Here is an 18,349-nt window from a genome sequence, read left to right on the forward strand (position 1 = left end):
TGCACTACTAGGTATTTACCCAAAGAATACAAAAATGCTAATTTGAAAGGATACATGTACCCTGATGTTTACAACAGCATTATCTACAATAGCCGAATTTATGGAAACAGCCCAACTGTCCATCAATTGGTGAATGGATAAAGAAGATGTGATATATATATCCAATGGAATATTATTTAGCCATAAAAAAAGAATGAAATCTTGTCGTTGCAATGACATGGATGGAGGTGGAGAGTCTAATGCTAAGTGACATGAGTCAGTCAGAGAAAGACAAATATTTTATGATTTCAATCATATATGAAATTTAAGATACAAAACAAAGAAGCAAAGGGGAATAAAGAGAGAGAGGCAAACCAAGAAACAGACTCTTAACTATAGAGAACTGATGATTACCAGAAGGGAGGTAGGTGGGGGAATGGGTGAAGTAGGTGATGGGGATTAAGGAGGGCACTTGTAATGAACACGAGGTGGTTTATGGAAGTTTTGAAGCAATGGATTATATACCTGAACCTAATATTACACTGTAAGTTAACTAATTTAAATAATAACTTAAAAAACATTAGCCCCCAAAACATCTTTGCATTCCTATCTCAATCTCAGCACCTGCTTCCCAGAGGATCCAGCCAACACAGTGCCTTCTATCTTTGCTTCTTCTGTGGTCAGTTACTCAGATTTTTTTTTTTAAGATTTATTTGAGAGAGAGAGCACAAGCACAAGCAGGCGGAGCAGCAGGCAGAGGGAGAGAAAGAAGCAGGCTCCGCCCCACTGAGCAGGAAGCCCAATTCAGGGCTTGATCCCAGGATCCTGGGATCACGACCTGAGCTGAAGGCAGACGCTTAACCAACTGAGCCACCCAGGCGCCCCATTCACTTAGATTCTTAAAGACCCACATACCTCAACTCTTCAGTCCTATGTACATATGTACGCTGATATGTATATATGTATGTATGTATTTTGGATGAGTATAAATGGTCATATTTCTATATATTTCCCTTTTAAATTTCGTGTATTTATTCCTACACATTCCTATTCCAAAAACACTACCTTCACAAAGACAGTCATTCTTGTATATTTATTACATATTTCTGTACTGTAACTAAGAGAAAGAGTAAATGTTATTTATTGTTTGAGGGAGGAGAATGTATTTAATACACTCTCAAGACACAGGTCTCAGAGAGAAAAAGATGCTCTCACTAATTTTATAAACAAATGCTTCCTTAAAGGTAACGAGGAATAGGAAAATTATTTTTTTCAGTTTGTTAAAAGTTACCTTGTTTCTAGGCCAGGTTGCTCCCTCCATTGCTAAATGTGTATAAATTTACCCCTTCACTTTCAACCTTTCCATCTCATTTTAGACATCTCTCTAGGAAAATACTGAACACCGTCTGCTCTTGTCATAGTACAGTTAGTACTCTGACCTACTGCAAACTTTCTTTATATTCTGTTTAAAGACTGCTATTAACTGAATCAGATCTTGAATTTCACTTTGAATGAAGACGACTTTACTGAAAGTTGTGCATCGTCTTTGATAAAAAGAGAGACTGCTGATTTTCAGCTTTTATTATAACCTATTTTTTTCTGTCAAAATGTCCTTTAATACAGACTGTTTTTAATCTCTTTAAATTAATGAATCTCATTAAATGGCTCTTAAGTAAATCATTTTGACAGATTTTTTTGTGCCCCAGATGGATAGTTTAAGATAGTTTCTTTCTTCAAAAAAAAAAAAAAATGCCATTCCCAAACCACATTATTTTGTGTCTCCCAGATGAATACTCCGCAGTGCTGGTTTTCTGGTCTGTGACCAAAGAATGATTTAGTTGTTGAGGAAAAAAATGACTTAGATAAACATCAAAGAGCAAGACCTCAGGGACAGAGAGGTTTAGGAAATTCTTATATTTTTGGTCTGTTACACTCTTTTGTCAGCTTTGTTTCTAGCCTTGTACCTTTTATTACTATCTTTCATGCAGTGACCAGCTGCTTTTTGTTAAACTATAATTTAACTACAGATAACACTCAAAATGTACTCCCAGGACGTCTTTGGTTCTAACCCATGACTTCATTTAGTGCTGAAGATATAACACTTTTCATATGCTCTACTTTTTATATGTACATTTTAATCTATTTAGAGTATATTTTATTAGAAGTCTAAGAACATGTTATATTATGCCATTATGACCACTCTGGACTAGAGGTGGAAAGGAGGAATCGGTCAGTGATTTGAGTTATTTGACTTTGTGTTTTTAAACAATAATAGTTTTGAACAGAATGTTCCCAGTTGTGAATGGCATAGCCTTCTACTGCTCTTCACTTTCTCTTCCAATTATCTCCATTCCTTCAAAAATATGTGTGCATTTCACACAGTATAACCACAGCAGGTGAAACCACTTATCAACAGAAATGCCCAGAGATATATGGTACTTAGGAACTGCAGCTCTGCTCAGGGCAGGAAATATCACAAGGGGAAGAAATGGAAGGAAGTGTTACAAAGGAAGGCAGGAAAAGGTAGCTAGCAGCAGCAAAAGGAGGATACAGGAAGAAGAAAACCTTCACATTCCATGAGGGTAGGTTCTGCATGTTTCTTTCATCATGACTTCCCTAGGACACAGAAGGCACTGAATAAATCTTATTTGTTTGGATAGAGTAAGAGATTGAAAGAATGAGAAAGGGAGCAAAATGTTTATAGAGACCAAAGCAGGACAATATTCTTATTGGGGTGGTTGTGTGTATGTGTAGAGAGAGAGGGATGGAGACTATTTTGAACTAAAACTCATACTAAGCAGTAATATTCAGAATATAGTAATTAGGCAGATATTTGGTATTTTCTAGGTTTTATAAGAGGAAATAACAGTAATATATGCACTAGTTACCTGAGATCCCTCATGCCACAGAATGTAGGGAGATTCACTACCTGGCTGGTCGTAAAGCCATGTTGTAAGAGACCAAAACTGTCATTCCTTATTATCTTAACAATATTGCCCATGACAATGTTCTGGATCTTCAGCTCAACAATTACTGCAATTTGACTTCATTTATGGTCTTATAGATTGTAAAAAAAAAAAAAAAAAAGAGGGGAGGCAAAGAGTTTAGGAAAAAAGTAAGAAAGATCTGTCCTTGCTTGCTTGTAATTTGCCCACTGAAGTATATCGGTTAGGTTGTGCTGTCCATGTTTCATAGCACTGGGATGGAAATGGCCACCTTGACTAAGTTGGGGCAGGGAATTCCATCCTCTTGTCTGAGGGCTAGTTCGAACACAGTGTGGTTGACTGAGTGGGTCATTGGCCTGAGACTAATGATGGTTTGGAAGGGTAATGTCAGAGCCAAGTGAGGATCAGCAAATCTTTGAAGATGGGAACAAATTTATATGAACAGAATCAAGGCAAAAGGAGATACTTGTATTATTTTCAGACATGAGGCTATATTTTAAAGCAGTTTTAGTTGAGGTGATATAAATACATCTAATTGAGTCAGTACAGAGAACTCTCCAGTTGGCTACAGAATCTTGAGCAACAGGATTTATGTATTCTTCAACATCAATCCTCATCCATTAATTCTGCATCTCATAAGGAAAAATGCAATAATTAAGGGAAGCTTCAGTTTCCTTATTCATAGGACTTTCAAATCACACACACTTTCCCAAAAGGTATTCAAGGAAGAAATCGCCATATCCTAAATTCAGCAATTCTATTTGTAGAAAGGGAAAAATAAAAGGCAAATCTCTTATCTGCCCTTGGAGTTTTCACAGCATAAACTGTCACCCATTTTGACTATTTTCCTTTTACCCCGGGTGATAGATTATCAGGAGGCTGCTTAAAGTCTCAAGACTTTTAAATAATATATTCATGAGATTCCCAATAACAAAACTTGAAAGTTAAAGAGGAAACTGCATGTGGAAAGGACGCTCATGGTGTGGAATGTGGAGAGCAGTCTCTAAAAATGTCATATCAAGAAGAGTGGATCATCCATGAGACTTGAACTTCAGCAGTCTGGCTTCATTTGGGATACAGTGCTGCACACATACTTTTTCCAGTCCCAGGTAGTAGGAACAACTTCCACAAAGGGAAGGCTGAATAATCTCAATTGACCAAGTGAGTTGGAAAAAAAAAAAAAAAAAACTGAAAATGCATTTGAATTTTTTTAATAAATACATTTTCCAAACTCTTTAGTTAATGAATTTTTTTAAATATTTTATTGTTGTTTGAACTACTTTTTAATTCTCCCTACATATTATTTACTTCATCGGCTAAAAGTCTTTCTGCAAAGGTCTGTGGAATAAATTTTAATCTTTTAGATCAAGGGTCAGCAAACTATGATCCATGTCCAAATCATCCCCTATTTCTGTATAGCCTAGAAGGCTAAGAATGTTTTACATTTTTAAGTATTTACATGTAAAGGTTATATAACCTTCCAATTTACTATCTGACCCTTCACAGAAAAAAAAAAACTTGCCAACCCTTTTCTAGGTCATTATCCTTCATATTTATACATTCAGATACTACATACATAGACTCAGATAAACCTAAGGACATGGCAAGGCAAAATTATGTTGCAATTTGCCTTTCTTTGTTGACCCTGAATTATTCTTTTTACATTTACCTCTGAAACTAGTACTTCATGAGGGATATCAGCACATTATAACTGAAATGATATATAATTAAAATAAATTGTTTAAATGGATTAATGTGAAGCCACAGATGCATAGAACACTTGAGCTAGAAACTGTCAGGTAATTTCAGCTCCTCTGCTTCAGATATTAGATAAAACCTCCCCTCCCACCCCATCCCTTCCTCCAGACTGAATTTGAAAGCATAGTTCCTGTGCAAAAGAATGAGCCTTGCCTTTAATAAATCGGGGAACTTATGACCAAAAATGCTAATTTATTTGCTTACAAGTAGTAGTCAGTTTATATCAGAATCAGAATTAAGCTTAGAATCCAGATATACCAATGCTCAAGTCAATCTGCACCATGTTATTAAGCTGCATGCATCCTATTTCTGTACAGTTGTGTCTCCTACATCCCATCCATGCATGCGTACTGACAAGAGAAAATACTCGGGGATGGCCACTAACACCTTCATACGTGGTGACTCTGGTGCTGGAGTTCAGGATAATTTTTATTTACTTCTTTGTAATTAATTACTCTGTAATTTTGTTGTTGTTTACACTGTTTACAGTGAGTATCTTTCGATGGATCTATACTGAGAAACGAGTTACCAAGGAGTATTTTTCAAGCACACTGCTGTGAATTATCTAAGAGTTAGCAAGGAATTAAGCACACTGGGCTAGGCAGGTAGATATCAAAGAAAAAAATACACAGTACTTGAGCAGGGAGCCCAGAGGATGCTTGGTACTATACACACAGACCATCACATGGTCTAATTAATTCTTAATTCTAAAATGTATTTCCATCCAAGTGTGCCTCTACATTTTGTCTCTGTGAGCATGCAGGCACACATTTTCCTAAATTAAGCATGGCTTTGGTATAGGAACACCAACCCAGGGATCAAGTTTTATTTCTTTTTTAGCTAAAGATGTCAGGATTCCTGCATTGAACAAACAGGTTAAAAATAAGGATGGCGACAGCAGTTGCAAAACAGAGGGTGAGTCTGGGAATCAGACTGGTAGAGAATGAATTTGGACTCTGCTTCTCATTGACTTTGTGACATTTAGCAGGCCATTAATAGTTCTGAGCCTCAGTTTCCTCATCTATGAAGGGACAACAGGTGAAATGTACAAGTGCTCATTTAGGAGGGCTATAGTGAGGATCCAATGAGATGTCCACTGTGCACTAAGTATGTAATATAGATCGTTGTTTCTCCACTTATGGAATGGGACAGAGAGAGAGAATGCCAAGCCAGCATCACTAAACCAGACAGCAACAGAACTAGTGCACAGACCTGGGTGTTCTTGCTCCAACATTCTCCAGGAGGCAGCAAAGATGAGTAGTTGAGAACATACCTCTTCAAGTCAACTGGCAAAATTTTTAATGCCTATAGTTTCATTTACAAAAATGAGGACAAAGCTGTATACTTCATGTGGTCCTTATGAGAAATGAATAATATTTGAAAATGAGTTAAAATACATTAGGTATTTCTCTTCTGACACCAACAAGTAAATACTAAGGGCTTCACACTGAGTAAGCTCTAAAAATATAGATCATACTTTACTTTTCATGATATCTACAGTTCTTAGATGTAGGCTTGATGATTACTAGACATTCAATGAATAGCTACAAAGTGTAAAAACTGAATGAATGAGTGATGAGTACTGGAACCCTCCACTGACAGTTTCTTCAATAATAACCTTACTCTCTAATTAGCCATATTCTTTTTTCTCCATTGTTACATTCCAAGTCAAACTCAGAATCCTGTCCCCAATTATCTTGCCCCCCCTAAAGCCTTCAAATCACAGTGAACAAGGTTAAGGTGATACAATGGTGGTTAAGAGCATCTGTATTCTCAGATCTACCACTTAATAGCTGCATGACCTAAACTGATTGACTTTATCTCCCTAACCCTTAGTTTAGCAAAGATTATACTAACTGCTTCCGAGGTGTATTAGAAGGATTAAACACAGATACTATTAAAGGACTTAGCATAGGGCCAAGAACATGTAAGTGATCAATACATGTTAGCTATTTTTATTATCATCTTTATTATTACTTATATCACACAGAGTGTCCCAGAGGACCTGTGCACTGGGCCCCATGCTCCACGTCTGTGCAGAGGAAGATCCAGTTCTTAATAGCAAAAGAAATCTGTTGGTCTTCAATCAGCTGCCATTACCAAGTATGATTTAATTGGGGATTTCTGCCTTAGTGATGAAAACAGCATCATTCACAGGCACTGCCTGAACCTGTGTGATCCAGGGGATTTGGAAAAAGCTCCCTGGTTGTAATAGGGAACTAGAAGCCCAAACAGGAAATGAAAACTGTACAGTTTGTCATTTAACCTAAATAGACACTTTCACTGGCTTTAGAGAGCGAGAGTAAGCACTGGGGACATTTAAGTTGTGTGTCTTGTTGAAGGTAGTTAGGGAACAGGAGAACTGAATCATGTGCTTTTTACCTCACTATTTTCTTCTGTCAAGTCCTCACCCCACTCCTGCAAGACTGACACAAGGACTTTCAATTATAAAATGGAGATAATAAAAAAAATTAAAAATAAAAAAAATTAAATGGAGATAATACCAAGCATCAAAGAGGTTAAATAACCTCTTAATATCACCCAACACTTAATGACAGAGTGAACACTCACACTCAGATCTGGCTGTCGCCAAACTTAAGTTATTCACACAATAACACTCCTTAGAGAATGATACATGTTCATTTTAGAAAATCTCAGAAATACAGAAAAAAAGTGAGGTCAAAATGATTTTGAAGCTACCTGTTAGAGATAGCCTTCTAGGTATATACCCTTCAGGTTATTTTCAGTACACCAGCCTCCCTCACTGAACTCCTGAGATCCTCACTTCTCTTGTCTGTTCAACTGAAGCAAAAGCAATAGTGTTTCTTCAGTTCCTTACACCTTTAAAATGCTATGATTTTATACTTCAAGTGATTTTTCTTTCATATTTTAGTTCCCTTAATGGGAAAAAAAAAATATATCCACACAGAAAGATAGGCAGATTTCCACGGACAGTTCAATTCCACATGCACAGGGATGACATCAAGCCAGGGAAAGTGTCTCTTTGTAGGTTTCAAGACAACCCATCCATTCCTCATTTCCTGGATGGACTTCATTTTAGTGGCCGCTGAATGTGAAGCTCTATCACTGGCCCCTGGCTACATTTAGGATGATGAGAGTAGGGAACAGGGAGTGGGAGAGGTGAGGATAGAAAGCTGGCTTGGGAAAGCTATAATATTTGTGGGCATTAAAATGAATCTGTTCATTCCTACTATCTTCTTTTTTTTTTTTCTTTTAACATATCATGTATTATTTGTTTCAGAGGTACAGGTCTGTGATTCAACAGTCTTACACAATTCACAGCGCTCACCATAGCACAAAGCAAGTATTCCTATAATGAAAAGACAAAAAGTTCTTATCCCTGATTAAATAATAACTGAACCAATACACCAAGATTCAAAAATACTGTAAATGCTTTTATCTTAATTAGATGTAATTTTTTTTTAATTTGGAATATATGTCCATTGAAAGTGTTTATCTTTGCTAATAAATAAATAAGGGCAAATTTAAAAAAAATGAATTTGTTGAGTATAAAATTGTTGACCAGCTCAGGAACCTTAAAAAGCTATAGGTCCAGACACCAGGAGCTAACAGATTTGATATTAAAGCAGAAGCAGTGGTTAATCAGTCACCTCTACTTTAAATGTTCAGTCCTGGTTTGCAGTATTTTTTTCTCCTGCCTCCTGCACTGACAGAAAGATTAGAAAGTTGCATAATTGCATTAGGATAACAAGGCAGTTCAGGGAAAGGCTGATACCCTGGAAGTATTTTTAGAATAATTTAGGGTAGCTGTAGCTGCCATTACCCTCTTGTTGAGAGCTGTCTTCATTTGTCAGAAGGGACAGAGAGAAGTGAGTCTATCATCTGTTTTTTTCAGATTACTGGGTACTTGAAAGATGGGTAGAAAGAAGTAACACGAAGAGCAAGTGGCTTGAAAAATAAGGGCATTGCTAACACCTTTACAATGACTTACAGATTTGTGTGTGTGTGTGTGTGTGTTTCTTTTTATCAAGCACAAGATTTGCATTATTTCAATGTAGCCTTTACTTCTTCTGCTCCAAATTTCACCTCATCCCCTCCCCTTCTCATTTTTTTCTCACCTTTTCATCACACACGCACACACAGAAAGGGACACAGAGATGCAATTACACTGAAACACACACACACACACACACACACACACCCTAAACTGCAGGAAGATGTATTTTCCTTGAACAAACTCTGTACTTATTTACATATGTCTACACAACACACTCAGAATGAATCCTTACAAATGATTTATAATTTCTTATCTCTCTCAGCCTCAATTTCGCCACCTATAAAATTAGGATGAAAATGCCACCCTATCAGGATTTGTGGTAACTATTTTTGAAATAGTTAAAACCTTCTGAATTAAAAGTGACAGGAATTCACTCTCTTAAGCAAAAATGGGAACCTTCTTGTGGTGAAGTGGATTTGTGCCACAGGATAGATGGGCAGAAATGACTGGGCTTCAGGGGTATGTGTAATAAGGGATACTGTCAAGATTCTCTTTTTTCTCTATCTTTCCACATGTACCTTACATATCTGTTTCTCTGCAGTGGATGAAAGCTGTTCCCAGAAAATAACAGGCAAGGTCATATTATCCAATAGCAGTTCACTATAGATTTGACTAAGGTTTCCATAAAATAAAAGCAAGCATTGACAGATTCTTCTGAGCTATTATCCCCTGCCCTTTTCAGGGTCTGCTCTAATCTCTAAGGTCATATTCACTAGGAACCATCAGCAACCCCTCCCATTCACAACCTCTTCCTTCTTTGACACAATGAAATACAAATGTAATTAAAGGTAAGAAGAAATAACAGAGTGGAGAATTTTATTCATTGGAAATGATATGCAAATTCTCACAGAAAGAGCAGTGAGGGAGAGAATAATGGAGTGTCCTAGATCATTTCCTCACTGAGAAGCAAGGAAAGACAGGGAAGCTGGAGTTCTAAGGTGTCTGTTGATCCTACAGCAACTTGACAGGTTGGTAAGTGGGGAAAAAGTTCCTGGTGGCCAAAACCAGAATAGAAGGAAAATATAAGGAACTGATGAACAAAATGCTAAGGAAGGGAATATAAATAATTGGAGAAAGAGAGAGAAACAGATTCACCAGAAAATTACAGGAATGGTTTTTTCTGGGTACCAAACATCTATCTCCTCCATCCAAATGCATAATCTCTCACCAGTTTTTGAGAACGATCGAAGTATATCTTTGTACTAATTCTAATAACTTGTTAGATGTTAAGGTCATTTAAAATATGTGTACTCTACTTATAGTTTTTAGACATCAGAAATTTTTTTTTAACATGTAATCAACAAAGTCTGACAATGAGGATCCACAGTTATATCCAGGTCTCTGTATGTGTATGTCTCATCTCCCCTATCGATCATGACACTCTTGAAAGCAGGGTTTTTTTCTGACTCAATATTACATATTCGGTCTACGTGGCTAACACAGAATTTGGAAATAGGTTCTCAATGTTCATTGTAAGAAATAAAAAGTGACTAGAGAAGAGATACAACAGGATAAAGGTAGATGGGAAGGCAAGAAGGATTAAGCAAGGTAAGAAAGAAAGAATGGGCAAACTTCTATCTTCCGTTTTCTCCTGGAGCAGAATATAGGCAGAATTCGTGCGCTGCTGACAATATCGGTATGTAGCCCTTGCACCAGGTGTGACATACTCATTTTCCAGCCCTTACAAAAGAAAATCAAGCCTGTTGCATGTTTCATTTTAAAATTTCTTTTCAACAAGGCTAACTATCCCATTAATTCTATTTTTTACTTGAAAGTTTGGCTCCTTAATCACACAGCTGTTTCCCACCAACCCCACAGTGATTTCACTCATACACACTCGATCTCTCTCTTGCTGGGGTCACATTCCTGCTATGAGGCTCTTTTGGCAACTGGGGAGTAGAGTCAGTTCCAAGTGGAATCTGTTTCCAGGCCACATTTTCAGATATTTCTGGCTAAGTACTATCTTTAAAAATACCTAGATTTTTTTTGTTTTTAATCTTGACTTCCAAAACAGAACCCAGAAATAAGAGGAGCTTCAAAGTTTTATGGACTAATGGTTGATTTATTGGTTGACTTAAAGAGAGAGATCAGGTTTGGTAGTCCTAGGCTAATCATTTGATTTCAGCATTTATTAAATGGAGGTCACTCAATTTTCCATTGCTTTTATATTTTCGGTATCTAACATAGTGCCTGGCACATAGTAGGTCCTCAATGAGTAACTGAATGAAAAACATGCATAAAGGAATAACTCTCTTTCCTACTCTGCAGTGATTTTGTGACAGTGAAGAGAAAATGTAGCTCTGGTTTTATCTGAAAACTGAAAAGAATTTTAAAAGGTGGGCAGGAGAAGTAGTTTTTTTATTACAACATATACAACATATACCACCCACTTTGAAAGAACTAATTACATATATATTGTGTAGGCAAATTTCTTGCCCTGTATCATAAGAAGTTAGTGCTGCAAGGGGATTAAAATATATTTGGGTCAACCCTTTTTCTTTTACAAATGAGAAAACTGAGGTCTAGCAATGGGAAATAATCTAACTCAAACCATATAGTTGGTTGCTAACCAAATAAATGCATTAGGTTAATTTAATGAGGAGTTTTGTCAAACACTGATTTTCCCTCTAGAAGCATATTTCTTCCTTCTGCGGATTTGGTTTTGTTTTTTGTTTTAAAATCAGCAAACTGGATTATCAAACACCTGACTCCTTCTGGGATAGGAAAAGGCCCGCAGAAGAATGAGCTGACAAAATCACAAAGACCCTCTGTCGGTTTGCTCAGCTATATCGGGATCTTCCTCCCACAGCAGTAGGTCTGCTCACTTTGCTTTAAGTGAACAGTAGTTAAATTTCACTTTTCCCTGGAAGAAGTCCAGGCAGGAAATGTTTGCTGAGGGAATGAGTGGGAAAGGAGACATGGAAACTTGAGTGTCCATTAGGCTCTGGAAGTGGTGGGAGATGCTAGAGAAAGACCGCTGAGTAAGGCCCATCCACCTGTCATAGGGAGTTCAGTGTCTCATGGGGCTAACTGACACATAAACAGAAAAGGCAACTGCAAGACTGTGTGACAAGAGAGTTGGCAAAATCCCACACATGACGCTTTAGGAACACAGAGGGATGGATTCACCCAGTCAGAGGAGTTGAGGATTGGGCAATAGAAGGAGGCAATTAGCCAAGGCCCAAGGCAAAAATGGGCAAAAAATGCCCAGTAAGGGAAATAACAGTATCACCCACCATTAAGGCTCAGAGGCATGAAAGAAAACAACTATGTAACTTCTAATGAAATCCTGTTACCATGTCTGGTGTCTTAGAGCTCTGTTCTCTAGACAAAGTCTCTTACAGAATTTCTGATACTTTTTCATAGTACAAGGGGCTGTGGGATTTTACATCTTCCTAAAAATTGAATGTCTTATATAGGTGAGAGAGAGGAAGAGATACATAAAGACAAATGCTAAATAAGAAACTCATCCCAATAGTCTGATGCTCATATAGGCATTCTCTGACAGCATCCTACTTGGAAAAGAAAAGAAAAATGAATTATTCGGTCTTCCATCTGATAGGGATCGTAGTCTATGATGCCAGCCCTCACAGAAATAGGCAAAGGCTTCTCGTAAGCCAGGATATGAAATGTCATGGGAAGAGGGCTTAAGTGGCCAGAAATAAACACGTGTATGGGTTTTATTTATTTTTGTCAGACTTAGTCTGAGATATTTGGATGCCTGTATTTGACTCAGATCCTCTTCACTTATCCTTTAATACACGTTGATTAGCATGTCTACGATGTGCCAAGCCTCTGTCTTGGTGTTGTTTCGGAAGGTTGATAGCCTCTAGTCCTCAGATACTTGAGGTAGAACAGAAGTAAGATAAGTTACCCCAACACTATTACACAAAAGTCCAATACGACAAGATAGGGTGACTGCAAAGACATTTATATAGGGCTCAGTGGGCAAATGAAAGAGAGATTACATAGGAGTAATAATCCTAGGCAAAGATTTATGATAAGAAATTACTTGTGTATTTCGAGAAACATGTAGGTGGGTTATAGGGAAAAATTAGGTAAAAGGAGGGGAATTAAACTGGAGAAATATTGGAAATATGTCTTTATGTTTTGAAAATTGTAGCTCCACTTAATTCAATGATCAATGAAAAAAAATACATGGCATAAATATGCCATAAATTTCCAGGTTTATTTTGCTTTACTTTGTTCTTTTTTTGGATGCCAGGATATGTATTTTTAATTTTGTTCTTTTTCCTACATTTTAAATAATTTATAAATTTTCTTAAGAGAACCTGTGTTTTTAGTCTACAATATGAGAAACAGATATTATACAAATGATAGATTCAGTGCCACTGAAGTCTTCTGAAGGGCATGTATGTGAGGGACATCAGAGAAATGGTACAGAGAAACTGGTCAGATATACTATGAGTTTAAATAATTAGAATAAAAAAACTTGGGTCTCTTCAAGTGAACAAGTTATGATTGATACAAAATGATGAATCCTTTTTTGGGGGGAGAGAAATGCATGCATATGCTTGCTGAGAATACAGCCTTCGTCAAAACTACCCCTAGCTGATATGCTTATTTTTGGTGCCCAAGTCAAAAGATGGAAGTAATTCAGCAAATCCACACAGGAGCCATATCTAAATGACAAGCGTCTGATTCCAAAGCTTAAGTGCAGTTATTATGCAAAAATGACCTTTATGCTTTCAAATATGGTAATTCTATATAAATGACACTCCTATCCAGATTTAGTTATAAGTAAATATTTTCTAATGTAAACCCAAGCCCAAATTCAAACCAAGATATCCTTTCTATATTAAATTGCTCTATTGTTCTTTTTTTAAGCAGTTCTGCATATTTCAAAGAACCTTCTCTTTTTCCTTTATTTTGAGAAGAAAGCCTTCTTTAAGGCTGATTCAATTCCTCTGACAAAACTCTCCAGGCAGCTGCTTTCCTGCCTTCTGAATTTAAGTGTTTCAGAGGAGAAGTCTGAGGCCAGCTATGGTTTTCTTACTTATTTTACCTAAATAAATGTAGGACATTGTCTTCTCCATAATAAATATTGAAAGGATTTTTCTAGGAATGCAATAATTCTTTTAAATTAATTGGTTAATTGCTTTAAATCTGTCTAGTTCTTATCCAGCTTTGGAAATATACTTCGAATTATTTGTGCCAGGATTCTTCCCCTGACAGGTGGTTTTATTTGACCACTAAGTATGTTAATTGTAGGTTTTTCCTAATGCACTTTATCAAACTGAGAACTTTTCTTCTATACCAAATCATTAAGAGTTATCATCAATGGATGTTGAACTTTTTCTGTATCTACTGAGATGATATGATTTTTCTTCTTTATCCTATGGGATTCTGTGACTTACATTATTTTTTTTCTAATATAGAACCATTCCTGAAATAAATTCATTTTTAATATATTCCTAGATTTACTTACTGATACTTCGTTTAGGATTATATTTATGTTTCTGAAGGATTTTAGTCTTTTTTTTTTTTTTTAAGATTTTATTTATTTATTCGACAGAGAAATACACAGCGAGAGAGGGAACACAAGCAGGGGGAGTGGGAGAGGGAGAAGCAGGCTTCCCACTGAGCAGGGAGCCCGATGCTGGGCTCGATCCCAGGATCCTGGGATCATGACCTGAGCCGAAGGCAGATGCTTAACGACTGAGCCACCCAGGCGCCCCAGTTTGTCATTTTCTTTTTCTTGCAATGACCTTTTCAAATTTTAGTACCTGGGTTGTTCGGCTGTTCTTACGAAATACAGTTGGGGAGAGTCCCCTTTTCTATTTTCTAAAGAAAAACTGGGCAGGGCTCCTATTATTTCTTCCTTAAATATCTGATTGAATTCACCTATGAAGCCATCCAGGTTTTTATTCTTCCTAGAAAGGTTTTTGATTACAAATACAATTCCTTTAATAGAAACACAGCTTTCAGATTTCTTCTTATGTTAGTTTTGGCGTTTATGTTTTTTAAGGAATTTGGGTTAAGAAAAGACATTCTCTACTTTTAACCACCTTCTATGAAATTTGATGAATACTGGAAAAAATCCATTAAAAAAATAATTGTCCAGGGGGGGAAAAAGGAGAATTACTTCTGGGAGAGAATTTTTTTTTTTCCAGATGATTCAAAAGTAAAATATAAATAAATTTAGGTCCTGCCACCACAAATTCACTGTCCAGCACAAAGGCAATGATGGTCTTGCTTGACTTCAACCTTCCTACATCACAGCTGGAATGTTGTATGTGTTTCAGGGTGCCTCATATTAAGACAAACATCTACTAAGTTGGGAGAAAGAAAATTCAAATCTATTAATGAGAGCAAAGCAGAAAAAGTCAATCAGTGACATGGCCACCATTCCAGATGAAGTAAACAGTGTTGGAAACACTGTGTGCATACCCTCTCTTAAAAGGGCAGTCTAACTGATTGTTGCCAATTTCATCAAGATAAGCAAGAAATTGGATTATCATGAAAATTTTGGCATCTAAGGCAGTGGGGTGTGGTGGGAGGCTGTGATGTACAATCTGTCTTTGAGCGAACCATTAGAGGAATGCGAAGAACATATAAAAATACACTTTAGGAACACTACCAATAACTAAGTAAGATTTTTATTTCAGAAGGTATGATCTAGAGGAAGCATACTATCTGGATTCAAGTATTTGCATGACTATAAAGTAGAAGGAGGATCTTAAGTATTGTGTATTAGGCATCAGCAAACGAACAGAATACTAATGATGATAATGAGCACTTACACAGCATTATTCTGTGCTGGACGGATCAGATCCTTTAATTCTCAGTATATGATATAGGTGCTTTTTTATATCACTTTATGTTTCAGAAAAGTGAAACCTAATTAATATTTAAATAAATTACCCCAGAGAACATAGTTTCTGGTTAGTAGAGATTTAAAGAGTGGCATTCTGGAGACACCTCCTAATGGCTCTCAAGAACTGACTGCAATACACCTCTTCCCAATTCTGTGCTTAGCAAGGTCATGGTGATAGCCTGGATTAAACATGAGGGAAATATTTACATTACAAATGCTTCCAAAGGCTACAGATCAACCCCTCCCCCATAGCTTTAAATCAATTAAGGTTGTTAATCATGTACCTGCCCACCATTGATTGAATCTGCATAAGCTTTGCTCTTAACTACAATATTACATAGGAATACAGAGATTCCTGAGGTAGGGAACAACTTTTTTTCTTTTTTTTAACAGTAAATTTACATTATCAGAGTAGAGGATGTCTTAGGTATCCCTGACATTGGGATAATTAAAGAGAGTAGGCAAGCACAATTTAGGGCTAAAGCAGAGAATATTCAATTATCAGGTAGAATGGTTGGAATTCTTCATTCTAGAACTGTATACATTTCTTTATTTCTTTTTAGATATTAAGAGTCTAACACAATGGCATAAATGTTAGAATTTAAATTAGAATATTCTCACTAAGATATATAAAATTTTAGTTGCTTAAATTTGAGCCAATATTAAGCTTAGCCTCACAAGCATCATTATTAAAAAAACACATTTTTGAAAGTTGAGAAACAACTCTATAATCCTTGAAGTTTCATTTCAACTCAGAGAGCTGACTCATAAACCAAATTAAACATTTCCTAAAAATGCCATCCAAAGTCTGGAAGGGTCATTTTATTTTTGGGGTGCGTATTTCAGAGCTGCATGACATTTTCTTAGAGTCTTGTTTTATGTTGTAAAATACTGCACTAAAATTGAAGTTAAGGTTAACAGACTTTAGAGCTCATTCTTTTAAAAAGGAATATGTGTCAATTTTGGCCTTTTATGCAAAATGAAAGCCCCCAGAGCACAGACATAATGTTGTTTAATAAAGGCTAATTTAAATTCATCATGTGCTCAATGCTTTCACAGGGTTTGGGGTAGAGGGGAATTTAACAAAAAGTTTCTCCAATCATAATGGAATGAGTAGTATATTTTTTGAAAATGAGGGAGGAGGGCGCCTGGGTGGCTCAGTTGGTTAAGCGACTGCCTTCGGCTCAGGTCATGATCCTGGGGTCCCGGGATCGAGTCCCGCATCGGGTTTCCTGCTCAGCGGGGAGTCTGCTTCTCCCTCTGACCCTCCCCCCTCTCATGCTCTATCTCGTTCTCTCTCTCAAATAAATAAATAAATAAATAAATAAATAAATAAATAAAAGAAAATGAGGGAGGATTAGGGTGAACTATAAAATGTTCTTTGATTACTATTGTTTCATACTGGTAAAATTCTGGTTTTCGCCAGTAACATTTTAAGAACAGTCCCTTTTGATGGGCACCACCAGTGATAAATGCACTTCAACCTCTCTCTTTCCTACTTGAAGTCTTTCCAGGTTAGTACATTGAACGTTATTTCACTGCTGACCTTGGCCATTCTGATTTGCAGGCAACTGACTGCAGTCATTAGCAGCCTCCTCACAAATCTTTCTCCTTGTAAGTTTTCTAAGGATAAGTGTGTCTCTATTCATTATGTCACTTGTCATTTATTTTCTTGCACTGAATATATTGTAAGAATCATACTTGGCAGGTTCATAGATGAACTTTGTCACTTAAAAACTAGCTTTTGATTATCTGCAAACTTTCCAAAAGATCTTTTTTTGGATTTTCTTTTTAAATTGTTAAATGTTGTAAACAAGTTGACACTGAGAATTATGATGTATTTTTTTCCTTTTTCTCAATATGAGCAGAGAGAAGTAGAAGAGGCACATGAAGAAGGGAAGGGAAAAAAAGAGAAAGGGAGGATATAAAATATAAATTTATTATATATTTGCTAACTATGCTGATTTAATATATTTTTCCTTTTTTATCTTCTTGGCAACTTATTTTTACTTAGTTCTGTTCTTTGTTCCCCCAGCTTTCTTTTACAAGAAATATCACTTATACATCAATAAACTCTAATTATACAATTTGGTGAGTTTGGATATATAGAGAGAGACTCATGTTACTATCACCAAAATCATGTAATAAATATATTTATCATCTCCAAAAGTTTCTTTGTGTTTGTTCTTTTAAAAGGGGAGGCGGGATGATAAGAACACTGAACATGAGATCTACTGTTTTAACAAATTTTTAAGCTCGCTGTACCTTCTTGCTCAATACAGGTACTATGATATACAGGAGATCTCTGGAACTTACTCATCTTGTATAAATTTACACCCAACCCTCTCTCCCCCTGCCATTCCCCTAGTAACCACCAATCTATTTTCTATTGTCTACTTCTCTATGTTTAACAATTTTCAATGCCTCATAAATGAGGAATTATTCATAATCATTCATCCGTCTGTAACTGACTTATTTCACTTTTCATAATGTCTTCTAGGTTTCATAAGGGCAGAACAACTTAGTTTAAAACATTAAACGTTGGGCTTGCAGACTGATTGTCAACAAGACCTGCATGGTCTCATTTCCCTCAACACTTTTTCTTGTTATGGATTTTACCAGTCTTTATCCAGTGTAGCTTCAACAATATTTGATGATTTAAAGTTAGTCTTTTTTAGTAACTTCCCTGGTTGTTTTTCATTTTTATTTATCACCAATATGTAAAATTCCACTATTGAATTTCTCTCTTTTATCTTGGCTCCACAGATTTTATAGCTTTTTTACGGTACC

At 36.4% G+C, this 18,349-nt stretch overlaps 1 pseudogene; it reads left to right on the forward strand.

The window, feature by feature from the left end:
* Positions 1 to 5,570: 5,570 nt before the first annotated feature.
* LOC102734831 (AP-3 complex subunit beta-2-like) overlaps positions 5,571 to 18,349 on the forward strand; it is a 60,173-nt pseudogene continuing 47,394 nt past the window's right edge.

The sequence above is a fragment of the Leptonychotes weddellii genome, chromosome 16, assembly GCF_054177405.1.
Source record: "Leptonychotes weddellii isolate Sample4059 chromosome 16, ASM5417740v2, whole genome shotgun sequence".
Lineage (NCBI taxonomy): Eukaryota > Metazoa > Chordata > Mammalia > Carnivora > Phocidae > Leptonychotes > Leptonychotes weddellii.